Here is a 20968-nt window from a genome sequence, read left to right as displayed (position 1 = left end):
CAGCACTTCAGCAGCATCATCTTTCAGGATTAGAAATAGCTCAGCTGGCATTCCATCTCCTTCACTAGCATTGTTCGTGTAATGCTTCCTAAGACCCACTTGACTTCACATTCCAGGATGTCTGGTTCTAGGTGACCACACCATCATGGTTATCTGGTTCATTAAGACCTTCTTTCTATAGTTCTTCTGTGTATTCTTGCCACCTCTTTTTAATCTCTTTTGGTTCTGTTAGGTCCTTGTCCTTTCTGTCCTTTATTGTGCACATCTTTGCATGAAATGTTCCCTTGGTATCTCTAATTTTCTTGAAGAGATCTCTAGTCTTTTCCATTCTATTGTTTTCCTCTACTTCTTTGCACTGCTCATTTAAGAAGACTTTCTTATCTCTCCTTGCTATTCTCTGGAACTCTGCATTCAGTTGGGTATACCGTTCCCTTTCTCCTTTGTCTCTCACTTCTCTTCTTTTCTCAGCTATTTGTAAGGCCTCCTTAGATAACCACTTTGCCTTCTTGCATTTCTTTTTCTTGGGATGGTTTTAGTCACCACCTCCTGTACAGTGGTGTGAACCTCCATCCATAGTTCTTCAGGCACTCTGTCTACCAGATCTAGTCCTTTGAATCTATTCATCACCTCCACAGTATAATCATGAGGGATTTGCTTTAGGTCATACCTGAATGGCCTAGTGATTTTCCCTAATTTCTTCAATTTGAGCCTAAATTTGCAATAAGGAGCTGATGTCAGCTCCAGGTCTTGTTTTTGCTGACTGTATAGAGCTTCTCCATCTTTGGCTGCAAAAAATATAATCAATCTGTATTCAGTATTGACCATCTGGTGATGTCCATGTGTAGAGTCATTTCCTGTGATGTTGGAAGAGGGTTTTGCTATGAACAGTGTGCTCTCTTGACAAAATTCTATTTGCCTTTGCCCTGCTTCATTTCGTACTCCAAAGCCAAACTTGCTTATTACTCCAGGTATCTTCTGACTTCCTATTTTTGCGTTCTAGTCCCCTATGATGAAAAGGACATCTTTTTTTGGTGTTAGTTCTAAAAGGTCTTGTAGGTCTTCATAGAATTGTTCAACTTCAGCTTCTTCAGCATAGTGGTTGAGGACAGACTGGATTACTGTGATATTAAGTGGTTTGCCTTGGAAATGGACAAGTCACTCTGTCATTTTTGAGATCGCACCCAAATACTGCATTTCAGACCCTTCTGTTGACTGTGAGAACTACTCCATTCCTTCTAAGGGATTCTTGCAAACGGTAGTAGATATAATGGTCATCTGAATGAAATTCGCCCATTCCCATCTATTTTAGTTCACTGATTTCCAAAATGTCAATGTTCACTCTTGCCATCTCCTGTTTGACCACACTGAATTTACCTTGATTCATGGACCTAACATTCCAGGTTCCTATGCTATATTGTGCTTTACAGCTTTGGACTTTACTTTCACCACCAGGTACATCCACAACTGAGAGTCATTTCCGCTTTGGCTCAGCCTCTTCATTCTTTCTGGAGCTATTTCTCTGTTCTTTCCCAGTAGCATACTGGACACCTAACAACCTGAGGGGCTCATCTTTCAGTGGCATATCTTTCTGCCTTTTCATACTGTTCATGGAGTTCTCAAAGCAAGAATACTGAAGTGGTTGCCATTCACTTCTCCAATGGACCACAGTTTGTCAGGCCCTGACTAGCAGGGACATGTCCTTCAGCCACTTCACATAGCTGGATGGTATGCTCGGCGCCCAGGGTGTCCCACCACTGGCCTCGTTGAATGTGTCACCCTTCACTGGCTGTTGGATGTTGGTCGATGTGCCACCTGGGAGCCGAGGCAGTGGCCCTGCTGGAGTTGCAGGAAAGAGGGTCTGGTGAAGGCTGGAGCTGATGTTGGAGGATGCCCAGGAACAGAAAGTTCCCTGGCCTCACTGTTGCTACTGGCCACTCGGGGGCTGATCTGCCACCCAGGAGCAGAGCGCACCCTGGTCTCTTAACTGCCATTTGCTGCCCTGGGGCTGATCCATTGCCCCAACACACTAGTGAATATAACAAAACAGAAACAGACTCACAAACTAATGGTTATCAGTGGGGAGAAGGAAGAAAGGAGGAGCAAGATAGAGGCAGAGGATTAAGAAGTACAAACTACTATATATAAAATAAATAAGGTACAAAGAAATATTTGTACAGCACAGGGAATATAATCAACATTTTATCGTAACTTTAAATGGTATATAATCTACAAAACTTTTGAATCACTATGCTTTATATCGAAAGTAATATAATACTATAAATCAAGTATACCTCAATTTTTTAAAGTTACTTCCTGAAAAAAAAGGGAAAGTATATAGTACCATTAAGAGGCAACAATTTCTTTTATCATTTGACCACTACTGGAATGGAACATCTAAACAGCCACAGTTAGGCAGCCAGGTTGAAATGGCAGCATAACTGGTCTCATATTTACGAAAAGGACGGAATTGAGTAACAGAAAAGATTGTTCTTGTGTTCCCTTTCCATTGCTCCACCCCTTGCCTAACAACAACAATCACTAGGACAGTACTTTATTAAAGGTGATAAACTATACTCACAATAACTTCTGAAGTTACTCAATTGTAAATTCAATAATTTTTAAAGATTCCATTGTAATTATTCCTTTTGAGGCTAAGAGACGTAGTACTTCACCAAAGCCAAACAGTTAATAAACAGTAGGGCCACATAAGGGCTCCCCTGGTGGCTCAGATGGTAAAGAATCAGCCTGCAATGCAGGAGACTGGTTTTGATCCCTGGGTTGGAAAGATTCAGCCCCTGGAGAAGGGACTGGCAACCCACTCCAGTATTCTTGCCTGGGAAATCCTATGGATAGAGAAGCCTGGCGGGCTATAGTCCATGGGGTTACAAGAGTCAGACATGACTTAGCTACTAACACACAGGGCCACTCAAGTTACTTAAATCCCAACTTAAAAAAAAAAAAAAGAAACAACTTACTTAAATGCCACATGCTTTCCGCCACATCACCTTATTTCTTTTTTGCCTATATAAAAATAAACTTGTAACTTACTGTGTAAAAATATATGCTTAGGGTTTAAAGAGTTAGAAGTTAGTCTGAATAAAATCTAAATGCAGCCTCTGCTCTACTGATTTCATTGCACTTGTGGTTAGTTATCTTAGCCTGAAAAAAGTCCTGAACTTCCTTGTGAAGAGTCAATTTTCTTCAGCTTTACAGAAACCTTTAAGTCAGATAATATATACAATGTCAGAAAAAGAATATTAAAATTACAACCTCAGATCTAATAAATTCAGATGTTACCCATACCATAACTTCATTAAATGAAGTGGAGTTATTCAACAAGAGTGTCTTACCATGAGATGTGGGATTTCTATAAATTCAGATTAAACAATACCTGGCACTTAAAAGATACTCAATAAATATTATTGGAAACTGGACAAAGGCTGTATGGTGGGGCACAAGCCCAGAGGCTTCTGGCTGCAAATGAGGGTAAGGAGACAACACAGTTGAAACACATATTTCCAGAGGGTTCTCTGAATAAAAGAAAAGTGAAAGTGAAAGTGAAGTCGCTCAGTTGTGTCCGACTCTTTGCGACCCCGTAGACTGTAGCCCACCAGGCCCCTCCGTCCATGGGATTCTCCAGGCAAGAATACTGGAGTGGGTTGCCATTTCCTTCTCCAGGGGATCTTCCTGACCCAGGGATCGAACCCAGGTCTCCCACATTGCAGGCAGATGCTTTAACCTCTGAGCCACCAGGGAAGCCCATATGAAAAAAATGTTTTTGTATTAAATTTTGTATTGGCATATAATTAATTTACAATGTTGTATTAGTTTCATGTGTACAGCAAAGTGATTTATTCATACATATATTCATTCTTTCTCAGATTCTTTCCTCATAAAGATTATTATAGAATACTGAGTAGAGTTCCTTATGCTATACATTAGGTCCTTGCTAGTTATCTATATATAGTAGTGTCTGCTTGTTAACCAAGCTCCTGAATTATCCCTCCCCACTACCTTTTCCTGTTGGTAACCATAAGTTTCTTTTTTGACATGTTTTGTAAATAAGTTCATTTGTATCATTAAAAAAAATTAAATTCCACATACCAGTGATATGGTATTTGTGTTTCTCTGTATTACTTACTTCATTTAGTATGACAATCTCTAGGTCCATATACGTTGCTGTAAATGGCGTTATTTCAAATCTTTTCATGGTTCACTAACATTCTATTGTATATATGTACCACATCATCTTTATCCATCCCTCTGTTGATGTTGATGGACACTTAGGTTGCTTCCATGTCTTGGCTATTGTAAATAGTGCTGCAATGAACTGAGGTGAATGTATCTTTTCAAATTATAGTTTTCTCTGGATATATGCCCAGGAGAGGGGTTGCTGGATCACATGGTAGTTCTAATTTCAGCTTTTTAGGGAACCTTGATACTGTTATACATAGTGGTTGTACCAATTTTTTAATACATTGCTACCAACAGAGTTAGGAGAGTTCCCTTTCCCCCACATCTACTCAGCATTTATTTGTAGACTTTTTGATGATGGCCATTCTGACTGGTGTGAGGTGATACCTAACTGTAGTTTTGATTTGCATTTCTCTGATAATTAGTGACACTGAGCATCTTTTCATGTGCTTTTTGTCCATCTATATGTCTTATTTGGAGAAATGTCTATTTAGATCTTCTGCTCATTTTTTGATTGGGTTTTGTTTTTGATATACAGTGTGTGAGCTACTTTATTGTATATTTGAGAGATTATCCTTTGTTGACTGCTTTGTTTGCAACTATTTTCTCCCATTCTGTGGGCTGTCTTTTCATTTTGTTTACAGTTTCCTTTGTTGTGCAGAAGCTTTTAAGTTTAATTAGGTCCTGTATATTTGTTTTTACTTGCACTACTCTAGGAGATGGATCAAAGAAGATATTGCTACAATTTATGTCGAAGACTGTTCTATGTTTTGCTCTAAGAGTTTTATAGTGTCTGGCCTTACACATAGGTCTTTGATTCATTTTGAGGTTGTTTTTGTGTATAGTATTAGGGAATGTTCTAATCTCCTTTTACTTGTAGTTTTCTCAGCACCACTTACTGAAGAAACCTGTCTTTTCCCCACTTAATATTCTTGCCTTCTTTATCATAGATTAACTGACTATAAGTGTGTGGGTTTATTTCTGGGCTTTCCATCCTGATCTATTGATCTGTATTTCCATCCTTGGGCCATACCATACCTGTAGCTTTGTAGTAAAGTCTGAAGTCAGGGAATGTGATTCCTCCAGCTCTGTTTTTCTTACTCAGGATTTTATTGGCTATTTGGGGTCTTTAGTGTTTCCATACAAATTAACAAAAATTTTTGTTACAGTCTGTTAAAAACGTCATTGGTAATTTGATAAGGATTGCAGTGAATCTGTAGATTGCCTTGGGGAGTATTGTCATTTTGACAATATTGATTCTTCCAATCAAAGAATATGGTATATCTTTCTGTTTATATGATCTTTGATTTCTTTCATCAGCTCCTTATAGTTTTCAGAGTACAGGTCTTTTGTCTCCTTAGCCATGTTATTTTCAGGTATTTTATTCTTTTTGATGGGATGGTAAATGGGATTGCTTCCTTAATCTTTCTTTCTGATCTTTCATTGTTAGTGTAGAGGAATGCAAGAGATTTCCATGTATTAAGTTTTATCCTGCAATGTTACCAAATTCATTATTGAGTTCCAGTAATCTTCTGATAGTATTTTGTTTCTGATTTTAGGGAGACTGACTTCAGCTTTTCACAGTTGAAAATGATGTTAGCTGTGGGCTTGTCATATATTGCCTTTATTATGTTGATATAGGTTCCCTGAATGCCCACTTTATGGAGACTTTTTATCATAAATGGATGTTGAAGAAGTATGTACTTTCTTCTTTATCTGAATAGTGAAAGCAGCCATACTACTCAGCACCAAGCATAATGACTTGCATAGAGGAAGTGTTTTGCAATCATCTGTTTTAATTCAATAGGTAGGGAAATGTAATTTTCAGCACTAAAACCATTTTGGAGTCCTGATGAGGAATAATCAGTTCAACTGACTAAAAATGATTATACTGATTTTATCTATGGTCTTTTGAGGCATCCCTCTATAAAGGTATTCTTTATCTTTCAGAAAAGACCTGTAGTACTATTATTTTAAAATAAAACAGCATAATCATAGCAATATTTTGCCGACGGACAAATCATAATAGCACATACATTTAATGATCTCTCAAATATGATTAGAGGCTGTCTAGAGATGGTTATGAAGCTAAAAACACCTGTTTAATTTTCATTTGATATCAAAGTTACTTTCCCCAGAATACACAGATTCAGGAGATAAATAAACACAACTGGCTTAAAGTAAAATGAAGCAAGAAAAATAAGTAAGGCTTTATATTTGCATGACCTTATTCAGTAATTTTACTGAATAAGAATGTCAAGACATGAAGTTAAACAAGAGGTATTATGAGAAATAGTAATCAAAGGATTTTTTCCCATAAGTACAATTTAAAGAAAAAGAATGATATTCAATGAAGAATTCTCCCTGCCTTTGAAGATATTTAAGCATTAATTCTATAATACATAACCTTGATTTCTTTAGTCTAGACACAATCTCATGAAAACACTCACCACATGTTAGGGATATACTATGTGAAAAGCTCAGTCTAAGAAGAGTGAATGGTTTAGACATTCAGGGGCTGGGTCATGCTGACTCTGGAAATCTCTCAATTTTAAAAACTAATTAAATAAGAAATTGAAGTACAGATGGTGTACAATAGTGTATAAGTTACAATCGAGTGATTCATAATTTTTAAAGGCTATTTATACTATAAACTACTCCATTAATAGTTATTACAAAATATTGGCTCTATTCTCTTCCAATTTTTAAATTTTAATCTAGTTAGTACTCTTTCCTCTTTGCTGCTTGATTTTAATTTATAAAAGCCTTTCATTTATCTTTATTTGTAACTTTCAGAGCAGAGTGTACATTCTCAACTGTTAAAAAAAACAAGGACTTTCTTGGTGATCCAGTGGTTAAGAATCTGCCTTCCAACGCAGGGTACATGGGTTTGATCTCTGGTTGGGGAATTAAGATCCTACAAGCTGCAGGCCAACTAAGCCCTTGCATGGCAACTGGAGGAGCTTGTGTGCCAGAACTACTAAGCCCATTTACTCCAGAACCTGTGCTCTGCAACAAAAGAAGTCCACGTGCCACAACTAGAGAAAGCCTGCATGCTACAACAAAGAGCCCACATGTGGTAATGAAGACTCAGAGCAGCAAAAAAAAAAAAAAATCACATTTTTACTACAGTACTCAGAAGTTCATTGTATATTTATTAAAACAAAAGATTACACAATTCCTTTTATCCTGATTCAAATTCATTATCTCTTATCAAGAACATTAGCAGTGTAAGATTACTTGGTAGTCTCTCATACAAAATGTATTTCAGAGTAACCCAAAACAGTCTTAGTTGATGATACACAGGTCTTTCTTTATAGAACTCCTGATAATAAATGTAGAAGAGAGGACAGGATAAGAAAATCACCATTTTGGGATTTCCTTGGTGGTCCAGTGGTTAAGAATCTGACTGTTAATGCAGGGAACATGGGTTCCATCTCTGTTCTAGGAGGATCCCATACGCTAAGGAGCAACTAAGCCTTTGCCCCATAACTACTGAGGCTGCACTCTAGAACCCATGAGCCGCAGCAACTGAGCCCACGCACCACAACTGCTGAAGCCCTCCTGCCTAGAGCCTGTGCTCTGCAACAAGAGAAGCCACCACAATAAGGCCAAGAACTGCAACTAGAGGGTAGCCCCTACTGGCTGCAACTAGAGAATTCCTGCATACAGCAATTTAGACCAGTGCAGCCAAAAATAAATAAATAAATAAATAAATAAATAAAAGAAAATTACCATTTTGCCACAAAGGATGCTGACATGACCATCAAGTGTGGTCTCTCAGCATCACTAGAAGTGAGGTAGCCAGAACTACCCCACTACCCCAGCAGGACTCTGGATGTGATGCAATATTAAGCATCTCCTAAGCATTCTTGCCAAAAAATTTAAATCTGTTTTAATCAAATCCAAAATATGAGAAATTCCAGAAGACAATTGACCTGGTTCCTATAACTAGTCCATGACACACAAAGAAAAAGTGGGGAGAAAGGAAGGAGGAACTACCCTAAATCAAAACAGGCATGAGGCACAAAAGGACCAAACATGATCTGTGGACTCTGAAATCCTGGTGTGAACAAATCATCTCCGAAAAATGATATCCTTGAGATAATCAGGCAAACCTTAACAGCATCTAGCTATTAGATGATACCAAGGAGTAACTGTTAATTTTATTAGGTATGAGAATAGCATTTTGGTTCTGTAAGACAACATCCTTATTTTAAAAAGATGCATATAGAAGTATGTCAGGAAGTATTTACAAAAATGCCTTGGATTTGCTTTAAAATACCTCAGCAAACAAAGTAAAAGGAAAAAGGATAAATGACATATTTCTGAATGTATTTACAGTTACTTATAATAAAAAAATTAAAAAGAAGAACCTCATTAGCAAAGAAACCTGAAAAATAGTATAGGTCAATAACAAATGGATCAATGAAAAAATTAACGCTGCAGTGCTTATTAAGATACTGAATGAGTTATATGGAAAATATCAATTTTCTCTTTGTATCATATGGTTAGTGCTAAAAATTGTGCTATAAAGCAAATATCCCCCACTGCTCCACAAATTCACACACTGAAATCTGATTAAGTGTTGAAGGTGACACCCCCAAGAATCAGATTGATGCCCTTATATAAGAGGCCCCAATAAAAAAAGACTCTAGGGTGGGGGGTTCATGTTTGGGAACGCATGTAATGTACACCCGTGGTGGATTCATGTCAATGTATGGCAAAACCAATACAGTATTGTAAATTAAAATAAAGGAAAAAAAAATTAAAAACTACCAAAAAATTTATCCAATTTTTTGGATTAAAAAAAAAAATAAAATAAAAATAAAAAAAGACTCTAGATAGCTTCCTCACCCCTTCCATCACAGGAGGACATAGCAAAAAGACAGAGAAAAATACTATGTATGCACCAGGAAGTGAGCCCTTACTAGACACTGAAACTGCTGGTCTTGGATTTCTGAGCCTTCAGAATTATGAGCAATTTCTATGGGTATTTTGTTATAGCAGCCAGAACAGATTAAGACAATCTGACACCTGTGAAATATAAAGTTTTATTCCTGAGGTAGGTTATACTACTGAAAACCCATGGCAAAGACTAAGAAGTTTTACAGGATACATTGAGAAAATTTTTTTTAGGAATCTAACTTTTTCCTCTCCTCAAAACTGTGGAGTTTATATAATTCTGGAGTTCTAAATAGATGGAGGCAGTGAATTGAAATAGAGAAAACTGAAACACAGAAAACAGAAATCACAGTTTGCATTTTAAACAGAACTGTGCGAGCTTTGGATTATCCAGGTGGACTCTAAACCCAATGACAATGTCTTCATAAGAAAGAAAAAGAAGACCATGTGAACATGGAAGCAAAGAATGGAGTCATGTAGACAAAAACCAAGGAATGTGTGGAGCCACGAAAAGTTGGAAGAAGCAAGGAAGGAGTCTCTCCTAGTTTTCGGAGGGAGTGCAGCAACTCTGTTGACACTCTGATTTCATTCAGACTTCTGGCCTTTCAAACTGTGAGAGACTAAATTTCTACTGTTTCAGGCCATCAATTTTGTAGTAATTTGTTACAGCAATGCTAGAAAACTATACAGCCTCTTTGCTGCATTCTAACAAATCATTTTTATTTACCTCACTTTTATTTACTGCAAAAGTTCTATAATGAATAATTACTTCAAGAGTATCAAAAGAAATAAAAAATGTATACGCTCCCCAAATCTTTCCTTGTTTGCCAACCATTTTCTACAAAGGTCTCTAAATTTCCCTTATCAATAGTCTTTCAGGGAATTCCCTGGTGGTCCAGTGGTTAGGACTTGGCACTTTCACTGCAATAGCCTGGGTTCTATCCCTAGTCAGGGAACTAAGATCTCATAAGCTACTTGGTGTGCACCCCCTAGCCTAGATTGTTCCAAAAGTCCCAGTGCAGGATACCAAGTGAAAGTGAAAGTCGCTCAGTGGTGTCTGATTCTTTGCGATCCCATGGATTGTAACCTGCCAGGCTCCTCTCCATGGAATTCTCCAGGCCAGAATACTGGAGTGGGTAGCCATTCCCTTCTCCAGGGGATCTTCCCAACCCAGATCTTCCACATTGCAGGTAGATTCTTAACCATCTGAGCCACCAGGGAAGTCCCACCTGAATAGCAAGATACCAACTGAATAGAAAAGATCTGTGTTCTTATGAAAGTTGACAATATCAACTGAGACATGTGGTGGGTTGGAGAATAAAAGCCTGGGTTCTAAACCTGACCCAGCTGACTATGTGAACCTAAACAGCTTACTGCTTTGACTTTTTGCTTTATCATTCATTAATAACCCTTTGAGAGATGCTGTAAGGAGTAAAGAAGAAATGCGTGTGAAGATTCTGATGTTGTCTAGTTGCTAAGTTGTGTCCGATTCCTTTGCAATCCCATGGACTGTAGCCTGCCATGCTCCTCTGCAAGAGGAGGATTTTTCAGGCAAGAATACTGGAGAGGGTTGCCATTTCCTGCTCCAGAGAATCTTCCCAACTCAGGGATCGAACCCACATCTCCTGCATTGGCAGGTGGATTCTTTACTACTAAGCCAACTGGGAAGCCCAAAAGATACTGACATGAAAGGTTTTTACTATAGGTTAGCTAATGTGAAAGATAATTTCTGGGTACTATATTGCTTCTAGCTATTGATATACTGTTCTATTATATTAAAAAAAATCTTACTACCGCAAAATTTCCTCTGGACTGCTTTCAAGGACAATTAATAAATTTAGGTAAAATCTTTTATTTAATTATAGCCAAGCATGAAATTTCCAACACACTTCTGAAGAAGTTTCGCAATTTCTTTTGCACTAAAGGAAAAGCATGAAAGCCTACACTTTTGATTTATGTTTTCACCAATTTTCCATAAATTATACTGGCTCATACTTTGATGTTTGCCAAACTTTTTCTCTCAGTCTAAGATGAAGAGCTTATTTGGATATTTCAAGTTCATACCACCAAGCAAAATTTTTCATGCTCAGAGTTAGGAGAGAACAATAAAGAGGTACAAGTAATTTATAATATTTTGGTTTGCCTAGATGAACTTAACAAACAGGTAATACAGCACCATTCAATCTCCAAATTAAAAAAAAATTAAAGATAACATAAAACATACTGATAGACTACTGGTGAAGTTATTAACTTTGAGAATTCAATAAACACTGTCATCAAATGAACTACTCATTATACCTGCAGTGCCATATTTGTACTTCTTTTGTTCTCAATTAAATAATTATAACATTAAGTTTGCTAGAAAAGAACTGTATCTGATACAAATACCTGTCTAGTTAGGAAAACATAAATAATAGACAAAATGATTTTAAGACAACATGTATAATTAATGTTCTACAGAAGCCACAAACTTCTATAGTTGCTAAAATAGTAAGCAACTCAAAATATACCTAACAGCATTGAATCCATAAAAATTCAAGTTGCATTACACTTTTTCAGAGCAAAATCACTATGTAATATGAGGTTTACTTGTAATGCCATCTAAAAAGTAGCTTCCTTTCCTTGCCATTCAGGTTTGTCCCAACTCAAATCCATGGAGGTATAGAGCAACTATCTGGTGTCATACTGTCTTTACAGCAGGTGGAGGGCCTAGGCTGACTTTCCCAACCAAAAGTAAGGCCACTGGTCAGTTGTTCCTAGGCCAGCTAGTATGGAACAGTGTCTGATTCCTACCTTCAGAGCAGATAAAGCTCAGTCAGCTGGCTTTCAAAGGACTGCCTGCACTAGTGTTCACATTTCCTTTCAAACCATCTGGCATTCTTTTTGTATCTCAAATTTATCTAACACTACATTCTAATGTCTGAAGTGCTCAGATAATTGGAGGCGTCTCCACTGCCTACCTAGATAAGAAAAAGGCAGAGTAACTGGTAAGTCAATTACTTCAAGAAACAATTTCTAAAATTAAAAATCAAGACAGAAAATAAGGGGTATAGACAATTCAACACAGGGAAAAGTTTTAAGATTCCCTTAGGGCTGGCTGGACACAACTCTCCCTACTTTGGACTTCTATTAATACATAGCCTGTCTTTATTCCTCAATGAGGCCTGTAGAATGGATTTTGTATTGTATCATATATTTATCTTCCTAGCTAGCTAGTAAGTGAAAAGAATAGTATCTTATAACTACTTAAAAAAATCTGTTGATGATATACTGGGTGTTTTAAAAGTTTCATTACCATAAATAAGAAAAGTGAATGAAAAATAACATGAATTAACACAAAGAAGCAGCCTCACCTCTGGGCAAGCCAAATAAACAAAGTACAGAACTTGGCTTAAAATAAATATATTTTGTCAAGTTATCAAAATGATTCTCAGTGACCAAACTTCTGGGAAGTGCTAGGGGGTGCTCATCTGTCAATGAAGATCATTTAATCAATCTATTGATATTATGTGGGGGTAATGTGGGGAACAGAGGAGCAAAGAATTAGAAAAAAAACTAAAAACTAAAACTAAAACTAAAAAACTAAAACTAAAAACAGGAGAGTCATATTCATAGTCAATATACTCTAGGAGATATAAATACTTCAAACAAAAATACTACAGTGACAAAAAAGAAAAAACACAAAACTACAGTGACCAAATCAGATCAAACATTAGAAACCACAGAAGAGTATACAAACAATAACTGTAACTATTTTCATTGTATTAGCCACCATGTCAAGTACTGGGTTTAGCATTTTACATGTTATCTCACTTGACCCACACAACATATGAGGTAGGTACTTATTTCTACCTTGCAGATGAGGAAACAGAGAGGTTAATCTGCCCAAGGTCACATGGCAAAAAGTGAAAAGAACTAAAATTCAACTCCAATCAGTCTGACTGATCAATCAATCCAGGTGTAAGACTGCCAATTTAAATTATACTTAGGAAAGAACAAAATGTAATGTAACATAGGTAAATTCAACCATTAATACAGTCTTCATAATTTTTCAACTTTCAAGTGTGGCAAAAAGTAGAGAATAATTTTAAAAATAAATGAAAATTGATTTTCTTGTTAGAAATTTTTTTAAAAAGAGCTATTCTACCAGGTTAAATATGTCAGTTATGCCTTTTTTGCCCATGTACTGGGTAGGTACTTGTGTCAATTGCTGTCCTAGGAACATAGTGGTAAACAGGATAGATGAGGTCTTGCTTTTCTGGAGCTCACTTTCCAGTGGAGGGTAAGAGACAAAAAAGTTCATTCAACAACAGAATTTCAGAGAGTGACACATAGTACAGAGGAGATAGGGAGGAAAGGTGTAGACTACTTCTTTGAGACATTTACCCATGAAGGTAAACAGAAAGAAATGGATGTAAGGCAGGGGAAAGTTGTTTTAATTTTTTGTTGATTTTAAAGATGGGCAATATCAGAGTATGTATGTATGCTGATATTGATGGTGCCTTGGAAAGTTGTTGAGGACGTGAAAGAGCACAAAAGCAGAAGTCAAGTTCTTAACTAGCTCTGAGGGGGAGTAAGGTGAGGAGGCAAGTTGGCATCTGATGGGAAGAAAACAGAAAACAAGGATTCTAAGCAAGGTGGATTTATAGATTTGGTGAGGAGAGGATGAGAAGTAACTGATAACTTTTAAACCCTCAATGAAGTATATAGCCCACTTATCAGCATGGGGACGGGTGGGTTGCTTATGAAGTTAAAGAGTGTGGAGAGATTAATATGGGCAAAAATTAAGAATTACAAGTTATTAAGAATCTGGCAATTTTCTGGGGGCAGTGATGAGAGTAGTCCACTTCAGATTTTTAGTCCTGAATCTGAAGTTCTCTAGTAATATTCAACTTATATGATATGAGCCCTTGGAGAAAGCTAAATGAGGAGTAAAGAAGCTGTAAATAGAAAAAAATTCATGGGCTAAAAAATATTTTAAAATATGTATCCCTGAGATAAACACTAAGTCACTGACAATGTCCAAACAAGCCCTGGTCTATGTAACTCCATTTGCCTCTATCTTCGTATCACAGAAATTCTTGCAAATAATGCGTTTGTCTTAGTTAGTCATGACGTATTTAATCATGAAGCTTATAGTTTTTTTTTTTTTTTTTTGGTCATAAATGGCTCTATCACTTCCTAAAGCAGATTAAAAAAAAAATGCAACTGATGGTCTTCATGTTGATTCCAGAGATGATTACATTTCAATGCTGAAAGACACTTTCTCTGGTGTTAACTGATATTTCTAGTCAAAAGTAAACTGAGGATTTCATTTAAAAGTAAAATAAATAAATAAAGCATCCCCTCAAGGTGGCTGCTTTTGATTATCCAACTGTATTCCTAAACGATGATGTTGGCTCAAGACCCAAAACATCCTGGGAAGCACAGGTTGTTTGCACAGGTTCAAGGAGAGGAAACAAAGATCGCACCTCTTGATGGATGCATGTCAACATCATGAAGAATAGCATACTAGGTGAGATAGTATGTATGTCTGTGTGCACATACATATAGATATTTGGGGAAATATTATCTGCCCCACAAGTAAAAGGAAAGAAAAAGGAACACCATTTAACACCATTTTGAGGAACACCATGAAATGTCAGAACACCAGGGATAAATAGAAGATCCTACAGTCTTTCAGAGTGGGAGGGAAAAGAGAATGGGGATTACAAATGGAAGCCTTCAAGAGATAGACACTAATTTTCAATCTAGAATTCAACATCCAGTGAAACCACCATTCAAGTGTGAGGGTAAATGAAGACATTCAGACATGCAACTTCTGAATTCAGGAAGAAATTTCAGAGTTTGTAGATGTTCTTTCTCAGGAAGCTACTAAAGAATAAGGAAAACACAGGATCCAGGAAATCAAGGATGCAACATAGGAGGAAGGCAAAGAGAATTCACAAGAAGATAAAAACGGAGGTCCTATAAGACAGATAGGAAAATAGAAATGAAACAGATTATCTGAATATATTGAAAGATGATCATTTCTGTCATAAAATTTGAGGAGAATTTGTGACTGGTAAATAGAAAACTAGGCAAATGAAGAACAAACAAAAGTGGCAATTATTTAACTCAGGAGAAATAAAGTTGTACAAGAAAGAAACATAATAGGTAATACATATCCAATACAGCTCATCTGTGAATTTAGTTACACTGCCACAGTCATATAAATACTGAATACTGACTTAACTGGAAACTGTAAAGTATAGATATGAGGTGGGGGGGGGGGTGGTTGAAGGATGGTTATGTGGAACAATTAAGTACTCAACTTCCAAACTAGAACTCCGTGGATAATATACAAAGGTAGAAAATCAAGGAATTGCAGTTTAAACATTGAAAATGAAATAAACATAAAGGTAAATGCTAGAAAGAACTGCTAAGAATTCAAAATAATTGAACCATATGAAACCACTGATTTTTGGTAACTCCTCAATCTAAAAAAAATGGCAATTTCATATAGTTTAAGCTGCTATTAGGTTAGTGCAAAAAGTAGTTGTGGTTTCAGACTGCGAATTTTAAATCATTATAACTAGGCTCAAACACATCTTTATTAATCAAAATAGGAACCATTACAATCAACACATTTTTATCAACAAGAAATAAGTTTTTTTATTCTTGTTGTGTAAAAATCTGTGCTTTGGGATTCGATAAACTTTTGGAAAGCATTTTCTGCTTCCTGCTGGTTGTGGAAGCATTTTCCCTGGAAAAAGTTGTTGAGATGCTTGAAGAAGTGGTAGTCACTTGGCAAGAGGTCAGGTGAATATGGCGTTTGAGGCAAAAACTTCATAGCCCAATCCATTCAAATTCTGAAGCTTTGGTTGTGTGACATGTGGTCAGGTGATGTTGTGGAGGAGAATTGGGCCCATTCTGTTGACCAATACCAGCTGGAGGCATTGCAGTTTTCAGTGCATCTCACCGATTTGCTGAGCATACCTCTCAGATGTAATGGCTTTGCTGGGATTCAGAAAGCTGTAGTTTATCAGATAGGCAGCAGACCACCAAACAATGACTATGGCCTTTTTTTCGGTGCAAGTCTGGCTTTGGGAAGTGTTTTGGAGTTTCTTCTTGGTCCAACCACTGAGCTAGTTGTTATATAAAATCCACTTTTCATTATACATTATAATCTGATCGAGAAATGGTTCATTGTTGTTGCATAGGATAAGAGAAGACTACACTTTAACATGATTTTTTTGATTTTCAGTCAGCTCATGAAGCACCCACTTATTGAGCTTTTTCACCTCTCCAATTTGCTTCAAATGCAGAATGACTGTAGAATGGTTGATATTGAGTTCTTTAGCAACTTCTCACATAGTTGTAAGAGCTTTGATGATTGCTCTCAATTGGTTGTTGTCAACTTCCAACGGCCAGCCTCTGTGCTCCTCATCTTCAAGGCTCTGTCTCCTTTGCAAAACTTCTTGAACCACTACTGCACTGTACGTTTGTTAGCAGTTCCTGGGCCAAATGTGTTGTTGATGCTGCAAGTTGTTTCTGCTGCTTTACAACCCATTTTGAACTCCAAAAAAAAAAAAAAAATCGCTGGAATTTGCTTTTTGTCTGACATCAATTCTATAGTATAACATAACCACATTTATTTAAGAATGTATTCCAATATCAAATGGCAAACTTCAACAATGCAAAATTGTAATTACTTTTGCACCGATCTAATAATATATTATGATAAGATTATTACTGATTTTAGAATAAACTGCCATTTGAAACAGAAAACAATTAGTATCTGGCTGCACAGCATATAGGAACTTAGTTCCCCCACCAGGGATCAATCCGTGCCCACTGTAGTGTAAGCAGAGTCCTAATCACTGGACCACCAGGGAATTCCCAGAAAACAATTACTGACAGAATGCTGGGAGGATAATGTATCCCAGTTTGGGTGACAAAGTGTCATCATATCGGAGAAGGCAATGGCACCCCACTCCAGTACTCTTGCCTGAAAAATCCCATGGACGGAGGAGCCTGGTGGGCTGCAGTCCATGGAGTCGCTAAGAGTCGGACATGACTTAGAGACTTCACTTTCACTTTTCACCTTCATGCCTTCGAGAAGGAAATGGCAACCCACTCCAGTGTTCTTGCCTGGAGAATCCCAGGGACGGGGGAGCCTGGTGAGCTGCCGCCTATGGGGTCGCACAGAGTCGGACACGACTGAAGCGACTTAGCAGCAGCAGCAACATAACAATATTAGTATTTCTAATGAATATAAAGATTATATTTATTAATAAAACAGCATATAACCTATTTTGGCAATACAGATACTACTTTGGAATTTTTCTTCAATCATCATCCTACAAAAATGCAAAACTATGGACTGGTAAAGATTTCGATTAACAGAATGCTGAATAACAAGGCCAGGATGTTTTCAGTTTCCTTTGTTGGTACAAACAATAGTTAAGTCATGCTTGCAAAATTAAAGTTGCCCAATTTTGTAGTACTATGCAAGCCTATTTCAGTGATAATTCCGGTTACACTATGCTGTTTATTTAAGACTTCCCCTTATGATTTGTTTTAAAAGGCTTCCTAAAAGAGAAAAATCTTTTGCAGGCAATTCATAAGTTATTTGGGTTGCTTCAGTATTAGTGACACTAGTTAATGTAATTAATGAAGCACTCATTTATTAGTTGCCTTATTTTGAGTTAAATTTATAAAAATTTTTATTTAAATCTGACATCATAACACCAAAATTTCAAACTGAAAAATCAACTTTTATTAATTTTAACTTTTACAAAGAAAGAATTTGATCATGCTAACATAAGGTAAGATTTTTACCAAGAATAATGGATCCTGTTCCAACCAAATGGAAAATTTCTCTTTCAAATTAAAAGCAAATGTTTGTACCAGAGGGAATATACATAAACAGATGCTATGGAACACTGCTTAGTTTCAACTTCATTTTGCCGAAAACTACCAGGAATTAAAATACATGTTATTAAAAATAACCTTAAACGGAATCTTAAAACTGAATCAATTCAACTATTCATATCCTCTAATTAGCTCCTCACTTTTTTTTTTACTGCTGCTATTCTGAATCAAAAGATCATAACAAAAGTATATTAATATTTGGAGGTATGTTTCTTACAACTGAGTTTAGCTAATTTCCTGTCACTCTGCAAAATTATAAGGGTACAAAAAAGAAACAGCAAATGCAACCAACTATCTTCTTAAACTTATAAGATCTAGTTTAAGAGAGAAAAAGGTCCAAGTGAAACAGCAAGGAATAGCTGGTGCTATTATAACTGCTTCTTTTTAATTGGTCCATATCAGCTGTGACTCCTCATAACTTCACCAAGAAAACAGTCAGGCAGTCAGTCTCCACAGAGCCAAAGTCTGTGGGAAACTGCGGAGCTTCCTCCCTTCTCTGGGGATGAGGACAAAAAAAAAAAAAAAAAAAAAAAGGTGTTCTGTTTTCCAATAGTCCTGTAAGAGGTGCCACTGAGCTGGGCTGCACAACCAGACAACAGAGGACAGGAAAATTCAGATCAAAGCAAGGGCGCATGCCAGGGAAATATGCAATAACACCCTTTGCCAAAGAATTACGGGGGAAAAAAAAAAAGCAAGGAGGCGGGGAGAACCTGCTGGACCACCTTCTTATTAACACAGGGAGGCAGGAAGAAACAAAATCTGCCTGTACTGAGGAGCTGAAAAAAGTGTCCTAGATATACTGGAGCATTTCTATAGACACGTTGTGTCTATATCAATATACAGACATAATTATCAATTAACTAAAAAGCAGTGTTCTATACGTACTTTTCTCATGTACATATACATGAGTATATGACCACTTACCAACACCCAGAAAGCAAGTGTTCTGGATATACTGAGAATATGGACATATATTGAGAATATAGACACATATTTTCAGTTAACAAAACCCACTGGTTTTGCAGCAAGAAACAAAGAAATACTGTTTGAAGGAATGCCAGAGACAGAACTGGCTGAAGATCTGATGAAGGAATATGTCTTTTCCCCCCTCATCCCCTTTAAATGATCTCCGATTCGCTCATTTCAGAGGTCACATACAAACCATTAAGTCTCTGGAAACAAAAGAGGGGCCTTAATTCTCTGGCCTGTGGAAGCACACACGGCCCCCCACTCACAAATGAGGCCAGCACCTGACTTTCATTAATGAGTAAGCGAGGCAAGAGATCTCATCCCAGACCACTGCTTATACCCAGTGACAAACGGGCATGAGACAGACGCCACAAAGAAAGGGGAGGAGCAGACGGGGACCAGGAAAACACTGCCACGCCGCGCCCCCCCAAGGCGCGTTCCCACGGCCAACAGGGAGGCAGCAGTCTTCGCCATCCTCGTCCTCGCTCCGGGCACATCCCAGCAGCTCCCACGCCCGGGGACCAGACGCGGGGCACAGGCTAGCTGGGCGCACAGGGCGCCGCGAACCTTATCTCTGTGGTCTCTCGGTGACAGCTCCGCGCCTCCCTTTGTGCGGGACTCACCCTCCTGTTCGTGCGCGGACCCTCTTCCGCGCCCCTCCCGGCCCAGGGCCGCTGTCCTACCCGTCCCAGCTCCCGGCCGAGGCGCCGGGAGTGTGAGTTGGGGAGGCTGGCGCGGGCCCACGGTCTCCTTAGCATCCCGAACCCGGACTTGCCCGGTCCCTTACTCCCCAAACCAGGGGGCGACGGCGTTCAGTGGCCCAACCCTCGCTTGCTTACTTACTCTGTCGTGCCGGCAGCGGCGGCGAGCGTGCTGGGACGGTCAGCTCCGGGCAGTAAGCAGCGGGCGTCTGGCTGACCGAGCGCGGCTGAGGTGGCAGCGGCAGACGGCGCGCCACAGCCCCGGCGAGGGGCGGGCCCAGCGGGGGAGGGGCGGGCGCCGCGCCTCTCATTCATGCAGCGGGGGCGGGGTGAGGGAACCCGGATGGCCGGGCAGCCCCGCCCACCTCCCTCAGTTAGCCTGTGCTTCAGAGTCCGTAGTGCGCAGGCGCGGCTCTCTGGCGTCCGAGCCTGCCTCACCCGCTGGGGATGTCCTAGGGAGGAGCTGCGGCCTTCTGCTTCTTATATTTAGTATTTTTGCTCGACCTATAAAGTTTTAAAGTGAAAAATTGGAACTGCCACCTCTCCCTAGCATTCAGTCCACCAGCATCACGGGGACACAGAGTGGCATGAACAAGGAAGGCACCGCCCTTTCCTCCAACTGCTTCATCTGCAGCAGGTCCTCTCAGACCTCTGAGACCCAGAATCTGCCCAAATAGTGGAGAGCAGCGTGTGCAAGAAAGAGTGCATTACTTTATTTGCGTTGACCTAGTCTGTTCAGTCCCCAGCTCCCATTTCATACAGCAGGCAAAAAGCTGTGGTACATATACACAATGGAATATTACTCAGCTGTTGAAAAGAATACATTTGAATCAGTTCTAATGAGGTGGATGAAACTGGAGCCTATTATACAGAGTGAAGTAAGCCAGAAAGAAAAACGCCAATACAGTATCAGTTCAGTTCAGTTCAGTTACTCAGTCGTGTCTGACTCTTTGCGACCCCATGAATCACAGCATGCCAGGCATCCCTGTCCATCACCAACTCCCGGAGTTCACTCAGACTCACGTCCGTTGAGTAGATGATGCCATCCAGCCATCTCATCCTCGGTTGTCCCCTTCTCCTCCTGCCCCTAGTCCCTCCCAGCATCAGAGTCTTTTCCAATGAGTCAACTCTTCACATGAGCTGGCCAAAGTATTGGAGTTTCAGCTTTAGCATCAGTCCTTCCAATGAACACCCAGGACTGATCTCCTTTAGGATGGACTGGTTGGATCTCCTTGCAGTCCATGGGACTCTCAAGGGTTTTCTCCAACATCACAGTTCAAAAG

The 20968-nt window shown here is 38.7% G+C and overlaps 1 protein-coding gene and 1 non-coding gene across 2 annotated transcripts in view; one reads left to right on the top strand and one right to left on the bottom strand.

Annotated features, from left to right (window-relative positions):
* The window catches only part of RNF24 (ring finger protein 24), a 116461-nt gene extending 96506 nt beyond the window's left edge, over positions 1-19955 (bottom strand). Inside the window, exon 1 of the mRNA XM_018057390.1 lies at positions 19828-19955. The gene's annotated coding sequence lies outside the window, so the exon portion shown is untranslated. The remainder of the gene's footprint in view (positions 1-19827) is intronic.
* Positions 9984-10055, top strand: TRNAE-UUC. The gene has a single exon. It is a non-coding gene; the product is annotated as a tRNA-Glu (tRNA).

Source organism: Capra hircus, chromosome 13 (genome assembly GCF_001704415.2).
Source record: "Capra hircus breed San Clemente chromosome 13, ASM170441v1, whole genome shotgun sequence".
In the NCBI taxonomy this organism is placed as follows: Eukaryota; Metazoa; Chordata; class Mammalia; order Artiodactyla; family Bovidae; genus Capra; species Capra hircus.
This window is presented reverse-complemented; position numbering and strand designations above follow the sequence as displayed.